This window comes from Budorcas taxicolor, chromosome 4 (assembly GCF_023091745.1).
Source record: "Budorcas taxicolor isolate Tak-1 chromosome 4, Takin1.1, whole genome shotgun sequence".
In the NCBI taxonomy this organism is placed as follows: Eukaryota; Metazoa; Chordata; class Mammalia; order Artiodactyla; family Bovidae; genus Budorcas; species Budorcas taxicolor.
Window position 1 is genome coordinate 56,906,884 of NC_068913.1, and position 14,207 is coordinate 56,921,090.

A 14,207-nucleotide genomic window follows, 5' to 3' on the forward strand; every position below is an offset into this window, starting at 1 on the left:
TTTGCCCTCTCCCCCACCCCTTTCCCTTCTGGCAACCACTGGTTTGTTCTCTGTTTTTTTTTTTTTAATGTTTTTGTTTTGTTATATTTGTTCACTTGTTTTATCTTTTCACTTCACATATAAGTGAAAACATGATATTTCTTTTCACCATCTGACTTATTTCACTAAGCTTAATGCCTACAGGTCCATGAATATTGTTTCAAATGGCAAAATTTCATTCTTTTTTATGAATTTGCAAGTTCCATTGTGAGTATGTATATATATATATATATATATATATATATATATATATATATATATATATATACACACACACCACATTTTTATCATTCATCTGGTGACGAACACTTATATTGCTTCTATATCTTGGCTATTATAAATAACGCTGCTATGAACACTTGGATGAACATATATTTTTGAATAGTGCTTTCATTTCTTTGGATAAATACACAGGAATGGATTGCTGGATCATATGTTAGCTCTGTCATTGTTCCACCCAAGATGGCTTCTTCCAACAACACAAGAAATGACTAGACACATGGACATCAAAGATAGTCAACACCAAAATCAGATTGATTATACTCTTCACAGCTGAAGATGGAGAAGCTCTATAAAGTCAGCAAAAAAAAAAAAGACCAGAAGGTGACTGTGGCTCAGATCATGAATTCCTTATTGCAAAATTCAGACTTCAATTGAAGATAGTAGGGAAAACCACTAGACCATTCAGATATGACCTAAATCAAATCCCTTACAATTACGGTGAAAGTGACCAATAGATTCAAGCGATTAGATCTGAGAGACAGAGTGCCTGAAGAACTATGGATGGGGGATCATAACACTGTATAGGAGGTGGTGACCCAAACAATCCCCAAGAAAAAGAAATGCATAAAGGCAAAATGGTTGTCTGAGGAGGCCTTACAAGTAACCAAGAAAAGAAGAGAAGTGAAAGGCAAAGGAGAAAAGGAAAGATATACCTATCTGAATGGAGAGTTCCAAAGAACAGCAAGGAGAGATAAGAAAGCCTTCCTAAGTGATCAATGCAAAGAAACAGAGGAAAATAATAGAATGGAAAAGAGATCTCTTCAAGAAAATCACAGATACCAAGGGAACATTTCATGCAAAGATGAGCACAATAAAGGACAGAAATGGTATGGACCTAACAGAAACATAAGATATTAAGAAGAGGTAACAAGACTACATAGAACTATAAAAAACAGATCTTCATGACCCAGATAACCACAATGGTGTGATCACTCACCTAGAGCCAGACATCCTGGAGTGCAAAGTCAAGTGGGCCTTGGGAGACATCACTACGGACAAAGCTAGTGGAGGTAATGGAATTCGAGTTGACCTATTTCAAATCCTAAAAGATGATGCTGTGAAAATGCTGCACTCAATATGCCAGCAAATTTGGAAAACTCAGCAATGGCCATAGGACTGGAAAACATCTGTTTTCATTCCAATCCCAAAGAAAGGCAATGCCAAAGAATGTTCAAACTACTGCACAATTGCACTCATTTCACACTCTAGCAAAACAATGCTCAAAATTCTCCAAGCTACGCTTCAACAGCACGTGAACTGAAAACTTCCAGATGTTCAAGATGGATTTAGAAAAGGCAGAGGAACCAGAGATCAAATTGCCAACATCCACTGGATCATCGAAAAAGCAAGATAATTCGAGAAAAATATCCACTTCTGCTACATTGACTATGCCAAAACCTTTCTGTGGATCACAACAAACTGTGGAAAATTCTGAAAGAGATGGAAATACCAGACCACCTGACCTGCTTTCTGAGAAATCTGTATGTAGGTCAAGAAGCAACAGTTAGAATCTGACATGGAACAGACTGAGTACATCAAGGCTATATATCATCACCCTGCTTATTTAACTTATATGCAGAGTACATCATGCAAAATGCCAGCCTGGATGAAGCACAAGCTGGAATTAATATTGCAAGAAAAAATATGAATAACCTCAGATATGCAGATAACACCACCCTTTTGGCAGAAAGCAAAGAGGAATTAAAGAGCATCTTGATGAAGGTGAAAGAGGAGAGTAAAAAAGCTGGCTTAAAACTCAACATTCAGAAAACTAAGACCATGCCATCTGATTCCACCACTTCATGGCAAATAAAAGGGGAAACAAAGGAAAGAGTGACAAAATTTATTTACTTGGGCTCCAAAACCACTGCAGATGGTGACTGCATCCACGAAATTAAAAGATACTTGCTCCTTGGAGGAAAAGCCATGATAAACCTAGACAGCTTATTAAAAAGCAGAGACATTACTTTGCCAACAAAGGTCTGTATACTCAAAGCTGTGGTTTTTCCAGTAGTCGTGTATAGATGTGAGAGTTGGACTATAAAGAAAGCTGAGTGCTGAAGAAGTGATGATTTTGAACTGTGGTGTTGGAGAAGACTCCTGAGTCCCTTGGACTGCAAGGAGATCCAACCAGTCCATCCTAAAGGAGATTAGTCCTGGGTGTTCATTGGAAGGACTGATGTTGAAGTTGAAACTCCAATACTGTGGCCACCTGATGTGAAGAGCTGACTCATTTGACAAGATCCTGATGCTGGGAAAGATTGAGGGCAGGAGGAGAATGGGGTGACACAGGATGAGATGGTTGGATGACATCACTTAATCGATGGACATGGGTTTGAGTGTACTCCAGGAGTTGGTGATGGACAGGGAGGCCTAGTGTGTGGTGGTTCATGGGGTCGCAAAGAGTCAGACATGACTGAGTGACTGAACGGAACAAATCATTATTTGTAAAATCAACACTGGTATGGATATAGTAGCAGGAAAAAATGTGAGTCTACAATTAATTTCTACATGTACAGTTAGATCCCATAAACTGAAAGATACTGATACATTCTCCCCTATCTCTTGAAGGTTTTAGATATTCTGCTTTTGAAAACTTTCCATTAATTTAAACACTGGATATATTAATATATAATCCTAAAATAACTAGCATCATGGTTTTATATAGATTTGTGTTCTCTCAGTGGAAACTGGTTGTCTAATGCTAATAAAAGCCATGTGCTAGGGACTAAAACAATGCAGAATACTATTCAATCCTCTGTTGGCTTGACTTGATTCAAGACTCAATTTTATTTGAGTTGGAATGCATATGTTTAATTTATTCCTTCAAGAGTAATATTTAAACAGAAGTTTTATAAATATTGGACAGCAGAGAGTTCAAGTTTATACCATTTAATAAGAAGTATCCAGAGTATATTTTATGTAACCAGTTAGTATAAGCTGATTTATATATGTTAATGATCAAACATTTAGGTAGAAATTCAGGTTAACAGAACCAAAGACATAAAGCTTATGTTCCTAAAAAGAAGCGTACGTTAGCTCTTCGAGCAAATGAGTTGAAATACAACAGAAATCTCACTTTTGTGTAAATGATTCTATGGGTAACCATGGGAGACAAAATACCCTTAGAAAACAACTTTGCATTCATTCCAACTTATATAAAAATGGATAATCTAGTGTCCAAAGGAAACATCAACAGAATGCCCATGATACATTTAAAATGAAAAAAAAAAAGAACATTTAAGCAAGTGCTACTAAACACCTACTGTAGATATCAACATTTTTTTAAAAAATCCTTTTAAAGTTTATCTATATAGAAATCATGTGACTTTTTGATGGCCCTCTTATATTATATAATATGTCTTTAAATAATGAGCAATCTGGCTTGCTGAATACAGTAGTTACAAAACCTGGCTTTGTCTTAGCATCACTTAGAAGATTTTCTAAATCATTCCAACACATCCACTAACTGAGAATCTCTGTGGGTGGGTCCCCAGAGACTGTATGCCTAAAATGCTTCCTAAGTAATTCTGATGCATCCGGATTTAGGGAACACTGCAAGCCTGCTCACTATAAACTAGATGAAAGCTGGATGCTCATTACCTAAAATGATAACTCTCTTCTTGCAATAGTTGATGATTAGTCATTCTATCTGACATTAATTGGATAGCACTGCTAACACCACTCCTAATTTGTGACAGTAATATAATGTTCCCAAAACACACAAAAGAGATTATTTTCTTGTTCTCTCTAGTTGGAGAGCCAGCAGGTGTTTATTCCAAACTCACTAAAAAAAAAGTATGGAGTTATTAAATAACTAGTTGAAGAGGGAAGCCAGTACACAGTCATGTTTTATTCACTGGAAATAATTACATGACTCATCAGGAGACTGTTTCTAAGTGCAGGTTATATCAAAAGCTTCTGGCCTGTACTGAATTCATTTGGTTATACCTTTAATTCTGTAATTAGAGTCAAAGGCCATAAAAGGATCCATAAAAGCTACATATAATCAAGTGTTGTTCCTGATAAATTTGTCCAGTGATGACAAAAACAGTAACAGAGCCTAAATCATAATCTATCCCTGTCATAAAAGGTTGATTTCAATAAGTTCAGTTTAATAATTTATCAAGAAGTAAAGTCTTGCAACGGAGAAGGCAACGGCACCCCACTCCAGTACTCTTGCCTGGAAAATCCCATGGACGGACGAGCCTGGTAGGCTGCAGTCCATGGGGTCGCTAAAAATTCAGACACGACTGAGTGACTTCACTTTCACTTTTTTCTTTCATGCATTGGAGAAGGAACTGGCAAACCCACTCCAGTATTCTTGCCTGGAGAATTCTAGGGATGGGGGACCTTGGGGGGTTGCTGTCTATGGGGTCGCACAGAGTTGGACATGACTGAAGCAACTTAGCAGCAACAGCAAAGTCTTAAGCTTAAAAAAACTAAAATTTGCAGATAGTGAAAGTTGTTCATTGTTTTTGTTTATTATGATGGCACTGTCTATATTAAGAGGAAGCCCAAAAGAGAGTCAATAGTGGTTAATAAATTGATGTAGGGCTTAAATATGCTTATAAAACAGAATATTAATGTTTTTAGTCATAGGTCTGTGGAATTAATGGTGTAGCTGAGAGACAGAGTTATAATGGAAAGACAAAGTGGAGAGAGCAGAGGGACATTAATAACCTCATGAAACAGTTGGGGGTTGAGTGATCAACAGATGCTCTCTAAAGTTTGATGGAGCAAGAAATAGAGTTTTCACTTAAGATTTGACTTTTCAGAGAAGTTTTAGGTTCAAAGCAGATTGAGAGGAAGGTGTAGGGATATCCCATAAACCCATTTTCCCCTTACAACTACAGTCTCCTCTATTATCAAGATCCTCGCAGCAGAGTGGTACATTTGTTATAACTGATAACCCTACACTGGCATTTCATTATCACCCAAAGTCCATAGTTTATATTAACATTCATTTTTGGTGTTGTATCCTATGGGTTTGGACAAATGCATAGTGTCATGCATCTATCATTATGCTATCATACAAAGCATTTTCAATGCTCTAAATATCCTCCAACCTCTGCATATTCACCCCTTTCCCATTGTTCCAGAATCCATGGCAACCACTCATCACTTCACTGTCTCCATAGTTTTGCCTTGTCCAGAATGTTGGAGTCATACAGTATGTGGCCTTTTCAGCTTGCCTTCTTTCATTTAGAAATAATTTAAGATTCTTCCATATCTTTTCACAGTTTGAAAATTCATTCTTTTTAGTCCTGAATAATATTACATTGCCTGGATGTACTACAGTTTATTTATCCACTCACCTACTGAAAAGGATGTTTGGTTACCTCTAGCTTTGGGCATTTATGATTAAAGATGCTATCTGTGTGCAGGTTTTTGACTACATATAAGTTATCAACTTTATTGCTTTATTGACTATGCCAAAGCCTTTGAGTGTGTGGATCACAATAAACTGTGGAAAATCCTGAAAGAGATGGGAATACCAGACCACCTGACCTGCCTCTTGAGAAACCTTAAAGTTAGAACTGGACATGAGCAGATTGGTTCCAAATAGGAAAAGGAGTACATCAAGGCTGTATATTGTCACCCTGCTTATTTAACTTCTATGCAGAGTACATCATGAGAAACACTGGGCTGGAAGAAGCACAAGCTGAAATCAAGATTGCCGGGAGAAATATCAATCACCTCAGATATGCAGATGACACCATCCTTATGGCAGAAAGTGAAGAGGAACTAAAAAGCCTCTTGATGAAAGTGAAAGAGGAGAGTGAAAAAAGTTGGCTTAAAGCTCAACATTCAGAAAACGAAGATCGTGGCATCCGGTCCCATCACTTCATGGGAAATAGATGGGGAAACAGCGGAACAGTGTCAGACTTTATTTTTTTGGACTCCAAAATCACTGCAGATGGTGATTGCAGCCATGAAATTAAAAGACGCTTACTCCTTGGAAGGAAGTGTATGACTAACCTAGTTAACATATTAAAAAGAAGACCTTTGCCAACAAAGGTCCGTCTAGTCAAGGCTATGGTTTTTCCTGTGGTCATGTATGGATGTGAGAGTTGGACTTTGAAGAAAGCTGAGCGCCACAGAATCGATGCTTTTGAACTGTGGTGTTGGAGAAGACTCTTGAGAGTCCCTTGGACTGCAAGGAGATCCAACCCATCCATTCTGAAGGAGATCAGCCCTGGGATTTCTTTGGAAGGAATGATGCTAAAGCTGAAACTCCAGTACTCTGGCCACCTTATGCAAAGAGTTGACTCATTGGAAAAGACCCTGATGCTGGGAGGGATTGGGGGCAGGAAGAGAAGGGGACGACAGAGGATGAGGTGGCTGGATGGAATCACTGACTCGATGGACGTGAGTCTGAGTGAACTCCGCGAGTTGGTGATGGACAGGGAGGCCGGGCGTGCTGTGATTCATGGGGTCGCAAAGAGTTGGACACGACTGAGTGACTGAACTGAACTGAAGTTATCAACTCCTTTGGGTAAACACTAGGTGTGCAATTGCTGGAACATATGGTGATAATATGTTTACTATTTTAAGAAACTGCCAAACAGTCTTCCAAAGGAGCTGTACCATTTTTCATTACCACCAGAAAGGAAAATTTCTTGTTCTACATCCTTACCAGCATTTGTTGTTACAGTGTTCCAGATTTGGCCATACTAGTAGATTTGTATTGGTATCTCACAGTTGTTTTGATATGAATTTTAGGAATTTTATAGAAGTATAAATTTGTACTTTTGCATTTTACATTTAGCTCTATGATTCATTTTGAGATAACTTTTGTGAAGCGTGTATGGTCTGTATACAGATTCATTTTCCTGCATGTAGATGTTAGTTGTCCCAGCACTATTTGTTGAAAAGACTATCTTTGTTTCACTGATTTGCCTCTGTTCTTTTGTCAAACTAATTCTAAAATTTACTTGGAGAGGCAAAAAAATAAAAACCAGAATAGATGACACAATATTAAAGGAGAACAAAGATGGAGGACTGTCACAACCTAACTTTAAGACTTACTATAAAGCTAAACTAATCAAGAAAGTGTGTAGCACTGGCAAAAGAATAAACACAAAGATTAAGGGAACAGAACAGAGAACACAGTCATGTATTTATAATGGTGATGTTGAGTTTAACTGTGTCCTTACTAACTTTCTATCTACTGTATCTGTCCATTTCTGAGAGGTGTTGAAATATACAACTATGATAATGGAGTCATCTATTTCTCCGTGCAGTTCCATTAGTTTTTGCCTCACATAATTTGATGCTCTGTTGTGAGGTGCAAACATGTTCAGGGTTGTTATGTTTTTGGTGAACTGATCCCTGATGAACTGAATTCATCACTATGAAATGCTTTTCTTTATCCCTGATAACTTTCTTGCATTGAAATTTATGGTCTGAAATTAATAATCCTACTCTTATTTTCTTTTGATTAGTAATAGCATGGTATACATTTCTCCATCCATTTACTTTTATTCTAGATGCATCTTTATATTTAAAGTGGTTTTATTATAGACAATATATGCATGCATGCTCAGTCACATCTGACTATTTATAACTCCATGGACTGTAAACTCACCAGGGTCCTCTGTCCATGGAATTTTCTAGGCAAGAAAACTGATGTGGGTTGCCATTTCCTACTCCAGAGGATCTTCCTGACCCAGGGATTGAACCTGCCTCTCATGCATTGGCAAGCAGATTCTTTACCACTGAGCCACCTGGGAAGTCCTCTTTAACAATCACTGTCTTCTAACTGGTGAATTTAAACCATATATGTTCAAAGTAATTATTGATATCATTGGATTAATATCTATCATATTTGTTATTTTTTTCTGTTTGCTACCCTTGTTCATTGTTCCTATTTTTGTCTTCTCTGTTTTTCTATCTTTTGTGTTTTTACCCAAAGATTTTATATAATTCCATTTTCTTTCCTTTCTAGGAGTATCATTTACACTTTTTTTTTAAACTGTTTTTAGTGGTTGCTTTAGAGTTTGCAATATACATTTACAATTAACTGAAGGCCACTTCTGAATAAAACCACATTGCTTCATAATTATGTGAGTATCTTATAATAAAATAATCCTAATTTATCCTTCCTGACCTTGTATCATTACTGTCACTTATTTTTTTTACATATTTTTATCCAATATTTACTGAAAGATCTGACTGAGCTCCATATGTGAAACTAACAAAAGTATAGTGACCCCCAATTTCACTTGGTCCTTTGGGAATTTTTAACAGTCACAGTTGTACACACTCACCTTCCAGCAATTCATCAATTACAGTTCAAGTTTTCCTATCTTGTCACTGGTTCCCCTTGTAGTTTCCACTTAGGACTCTCTGCTACAGGAGGCCATGACTCTTTGTGTTGACCTGTTTATCTCTCCAACCTGGGTGGGGGACAGTGGTTTCCCCAGTGTCCTCCCCTCTCTTCTGGATCAAGAAGAATATCTGTTTTTTCAAAGTATTCAGCTTTTCACTTGTTGTCAGGATGGAGTAGAAACTTCCATGAACCTTACATGTGAAACCAGAAACTGAAATACAGAAATACAGTTTTATATTACAAAAGTAGTTAACAAATAAAAAACTCTAATAACTATTAAAATGGAGAAGATTTTACTGAAATGAATCTTCAAATTTCACAATGCTAAGTCAATTCAGTTCAGTTCAGTTCAGTTCACTCAGCCGTGTCTGACTCTTTGAGACCACATGGACTGCAGCATGTGAGGCTTCCCTGTCAATTACCAACTCCTGGAGCTTACTCAAACTCACATCCATCAAGTCAGTGACACCATCCAACCATCTCATCCTCTGTCATCCCCTTCTCCTCCCGCCTTCAATCTTTCCCATGATCAGGGTCTTTTCTAGTGAGTCAGTTCTTTGAATCAGGTGGCCAGAGTATTGGAGTTTCAGCTTCAGCATCAGTCCTTCCCATGAATATTCAGGACTGATTTCCTTTAGGATGGACTGGTTGGATCTCCTTTCAGTCCAAGATACTCTCAAAAGTCTTCTCCAACACAACAGTTCAAAAGCATCATTTCTTCAGTGCTCAGCTTTCTTTATAGTCCAACTCTCACATTCATACATGACTACTGGAGAAACCATAGCTTTGACTAGTTGGATCTTTGCTGGCAAAGTAATGTGTTTTATAATATGCTGTCTAGGTTGATAATAGCTTTCCTTCCGAGGAGCAAGTGTGTTTTAATTTCATGGCTGCAGTCACCATCTGCAGAGATTTTGGAGCCCAAGAAAATAGTCTCACTCTTTCCATTGTTACCCTTCTATTTGCCATAAAGTGATGGGATCGGATGCCAAGATCTTAGTTTTCTTAATGTTGAGTTTTAAGCCAACATTTTTACTCTCCTCTTTCATTTTCATCAAGAAACTATTTAGTTCTTCTTTGCTTTCTGCCATAAGGGTGGTGTCATCTGCATACCTGAGGTTATTGATATTTTTCCCATCAATCTTGATTCCAGCTTGTGCTTCATCCAGCCCAGCATTTTGCATGATGTAGTCTACATATAAGTTAAATAAGCAGGGTGACAATATGCAGCCTTGACATACTCATTTCCTGATTTGGGACCTGTCTGTTCTTCCAATGTCTAGTTCTATCTGTTACCTCTTGACCTGCTTACAGATTTCTCAGGAGACAGGTCAGGTGGTCTGCTATTCCCATCTCTTTCCAAATTTTCCACAGTTTGTTGTGATCCACACAGTCAAAGGCTTTGAGGTAGTCAATAAAGCAGATGTTTTTCTGGAACTCTCTTGCTCTTTTGATGATTCATTGGATATAGGCAATTTGATCTCTAGTTCCTTTGCCTTTTCTAAATCCAACTTGAACATCTGGAAGTTCATGGTTCACATACTGTTAAAGCCTGGTTTGGAGAATTTTGAGCATTACTTTGCTAGTGTGTGAGATGAGTACAACTGTGTGGTAGTTTGAACAGTCTTTGACATTGCCTTTTTTGGGGATTGGAATGAAAACTGACCTTTTCCAGTCCCGTGGCCATTGCTGAGTTTTCCAAATTTGCTTGCATATTGAGTGCAGCAATTTCACAACATCATCTTTTAGGATTTGAAATAGCTTAATTTGAATTCCATCACCTCCACTAGCCTTGTTCATAGTGATGCTTCCTAAGGCCCACTTGACTTTGCACCCAGGATGTGTGGCTCTAGGTGAGTGATCACACCATCATAGTTATCTGGTACATTAAGATCATTTTTGTATAGCTCTTCTGTGTATTCTTGCCAACTCTTCTTAATATCTTCTGCTTCTGTTAGGTCCATATGATTTCTGTCCTTTATTGTGCCCATCTTTGCATGAAATATTCCCTTGATATCTCTAATTTTCTTGAAGAGATCTCTAGTCTTTCCCATTCTATTATTTTCCTCTATTTCTTTGCATTGATCACTGAGAAAGGCTTTCTTATCTCTCCTATTCTTTGGAACTCTGCATTCAAATGGGTATATCTTTCCATCTTTCCTTTGCCTTTAGCTTGTCTTCTTTTCTCAGCTATTTATAAGGCCTCCTCAGACAATCATTTTTCCTTTTGAATATCTTTTTCTGGGGTTTGGTCTTGATCTCTGCCTCCTGTAAAATGTCATGAACCTCCATCCAAAGTTCTTCAGGCACTCTATCAGATCTAATCCCTTGGAACTATTTGTCACTTCCACTGTATAATTGCAAGGGACTTAAGTCATACCTGAATGGTCTAGTGGTTTTCCCTAGTTTCTTCAATTTAAGTCTGTATTCGGCAATAAGGAGTTCATGATCTGAGCCACAGTCAGAGCCCCTGGTCTTGTTTTTGCTGACTGTATAGAGCTTTTCCATCTTTGGCTGCAAAGAATATAATCAGTCTGAGTTCAGTATTGACAACCTGGTAATGTCTATGTGTAGAGTCGTCTCATTGGAAGAAGGTGTTTACTAGGACCAGTGTGTTCTCTTGGGAAACTCTGTTAGCCTTTGCATGGATTCATTTTGTACTCCAAGGCCAAATTTGCCTGTTACTCCAGGTATCTCTTGACTTCCTACTTTACATTCCAGTCCCCTATAATGAAAAGGACATCGTTTTGGGGGTGTTAGTTCTAGAAGGTCTTGTAGGTCTTCATAGAACCGCTCAACTTCAGCTTCTGCAGCATTACTGGCTGGGGCATAGACTTGGATTACTGTGATACTGAATGGTTTGCCTTGGAAATGAACAGAGATCCTTCTGTTGTTTTTCAGATTGCATCCAAGTACTGTATTTTGGACTCTTTTGTTGACTATAATGGCTACTCCATTTCTTCTAAGGGATTCTTGCCCACAGTAGTAGATCTAATGGTCATCTGAATTAAATTTGCCCGTTCCAGTCCGTTTTAGTTCACTGAATCATAAAATTTAGATATTTACTCTTGCCACCTCCTGTTTGACCCACTTCCAATTTGCCTTGATTCACGGACCTAACATTCTACGTTCCTATGCAATATTGTTCTTTACAGCATTGGCCTTTACTTCCATCACCAGTCACATCCACAACTGGGTGCTGTTTTCGCTTTGGTTCCATCTCTTCATTCTTCCTGGAGTTATTTCTCCCCTCTTTTCCAGTAGCATATTGGGCATCTACTGACCTGGGGAGTTCATCTGTCAGTGTCCTACCTTTTTGCCTCTTGCATGTCCCTATACAGCATGGCTCATAGTTTTATTGAATTAGACAAGGCTGTGGTCTATGTGATCAGTTTGGTCAATAGATAAACCGAATATTATGCCATCATTAATAAATAAATTATGTCTAATATTTAGTTGTTTTGTAATAATGCATAAAAATTGAGAAGAGATATTTTTATGATAGGAAGAACAAGGAATAGTATAAGTTTGTGAACTGAGTGGGATGGTGGACAGTTACACTTAATAATCTCTTCTTCACTAACATGATCCTTTTAACCTTTTTGCAAGCATTACTGTGAAAAAAATATTAGAAGAAGAATAAGAAAGATAACTGAACTCTATATATTTTAAAGACAACTTTGTTTTATATAGCTGACAAAATTAAACCTGAAATATGTTAATTCAAAATAGGTTTCAATGATCTTTCTTGTAAATTTCAGGAAACTGAGTCCTAAAATCTCGCACTCAAGCTGCAGTTTCAATCTTGGATTTTTTTTCATTTTTGAGAATATAATGTTTATAATTCTTTCAGTTTGATAGGCTCCAATATGGCTTCTTAAAATTTTATTTTCCACATTTCCTCCTTAATTACTAGAATCTCTTTTGATTGCTGAAGCTCATTTTCAGAATAACAGAAAGGCAAAGGTACGATTTTGTGATGATCTTCCCATATAAGCACAGTCATCTAGACAAGAATAAAAATGAATGATCTAGATGGAAAGTCATGTCCCTACTGAGGAAGAAATTATTTGATTTGATTTCTGAATGTCCTAAATAGTATTTTTGATGCCTCTCAAGTTTTAGGTTGTTGAATATTCTTTCCTTAAGTCCTTCAGTTTGCATTCCTGTGCATGCCCCCTTAATACTGAAGCACATTATTTTGGATGATGCTTTAGTAAATGTTGGAATTCCTTTAAATGAGGTTTTGTGAAAAGATGTGATAAAGCCATACTCAAAGGATTTTTAAAATCCAAGATATTTAATTACATTTTTCCAGATGTGCTCAGTTTCTCTGTGAATAGACCAGACTGTTCCTATGAATTCTCTTAAAACTCAAAGGTAACTTACAGCGTCAGAAGCAAGTGATTCAGGCATATGCTTCATTGTACCCTACTAATCTTACTCTTTCATCTTTGAATGATTTTATACTTCAGCGACAATAGAAAAGAGAGTTGGGGAAAATAATATTACTAAAACTTAGGGGGAAAAAAGAAGAAGAAAACCTGGAAGAACATTAAATGCATGCTAAGTGAAAGAAGCCAATCTGAAAAGGCTACATATGTTATGACCCCATCTATTGGCTTAAAGCTCAACATTCAGAAAACTGAGATCATGGCATCTGGTCCCATCACTTCATGGGAAATAGATGGGGAAACAGTGTCAGACTTTGTATTTGTTTTTTTTTTTTTGGGGGGGGGGCTCCAAAATCACTGCAGATAGTGATTGCAGCCATGAAATTAAAAGACACTTACTCCTTGGAATAAAAGTTATGACCAACCTAGATAGCATATTAAAAAGCTGAGATATTACTTTGCCAACAAAGGTCCATCTAGTCAAGGCTATGGTTTTTTCAGTGGTCATGTATGGGTGTGAGTTGGACTGTGAAGAAAGCTGAGCACCGAAGAATTGATGATTTTGAACTGTGGTGTTGGAGAAGACTCTTGAGAGTCCCTTGGACTGCAAGGAGATCCATCCAGTCCATTCTGAAGGAGATCAACCCTGGGATTTCTTTGGAAGGAATGATGCTGAAGCTGAAACTCCAGTACTTTGGCCACCTTATGCAAAGAGTTGACTCATTGGAAAAGACTCTGATGCTGGGAGGGATTGGGGGCAGGAGGAATAGGGAATGACAGAGGATGAGATGGCTGGATGGCATCACTGACTCAATGCACATGAGTTTGAGTGAACTCCGGGAGTTGGTGATGGACAGGGAAGCCTGGCATGCTGCGATTCATGGGGTCGCAAAGAGTCGGACACAATTGAGCTACTGAACTAAACTGATATGACATTCTGAAGAGGGGAAAATGGAGACAGTGAAAAAATCAGTGGTGTCCAGGGGCTGGTGGAGGAGAGGGAGGGATGAATAGGGAGAACACAGAGGATTTTTAGGGGAGTGAATCTGTGTACATAGATATGATACTACACTAGTGGATATATGTCATTATAAGATCAGTGATGGGCAGGGGTTGGTGGAGGGGAGGGAGGGATGAAGAGGAAGAGCCTAGAGGAT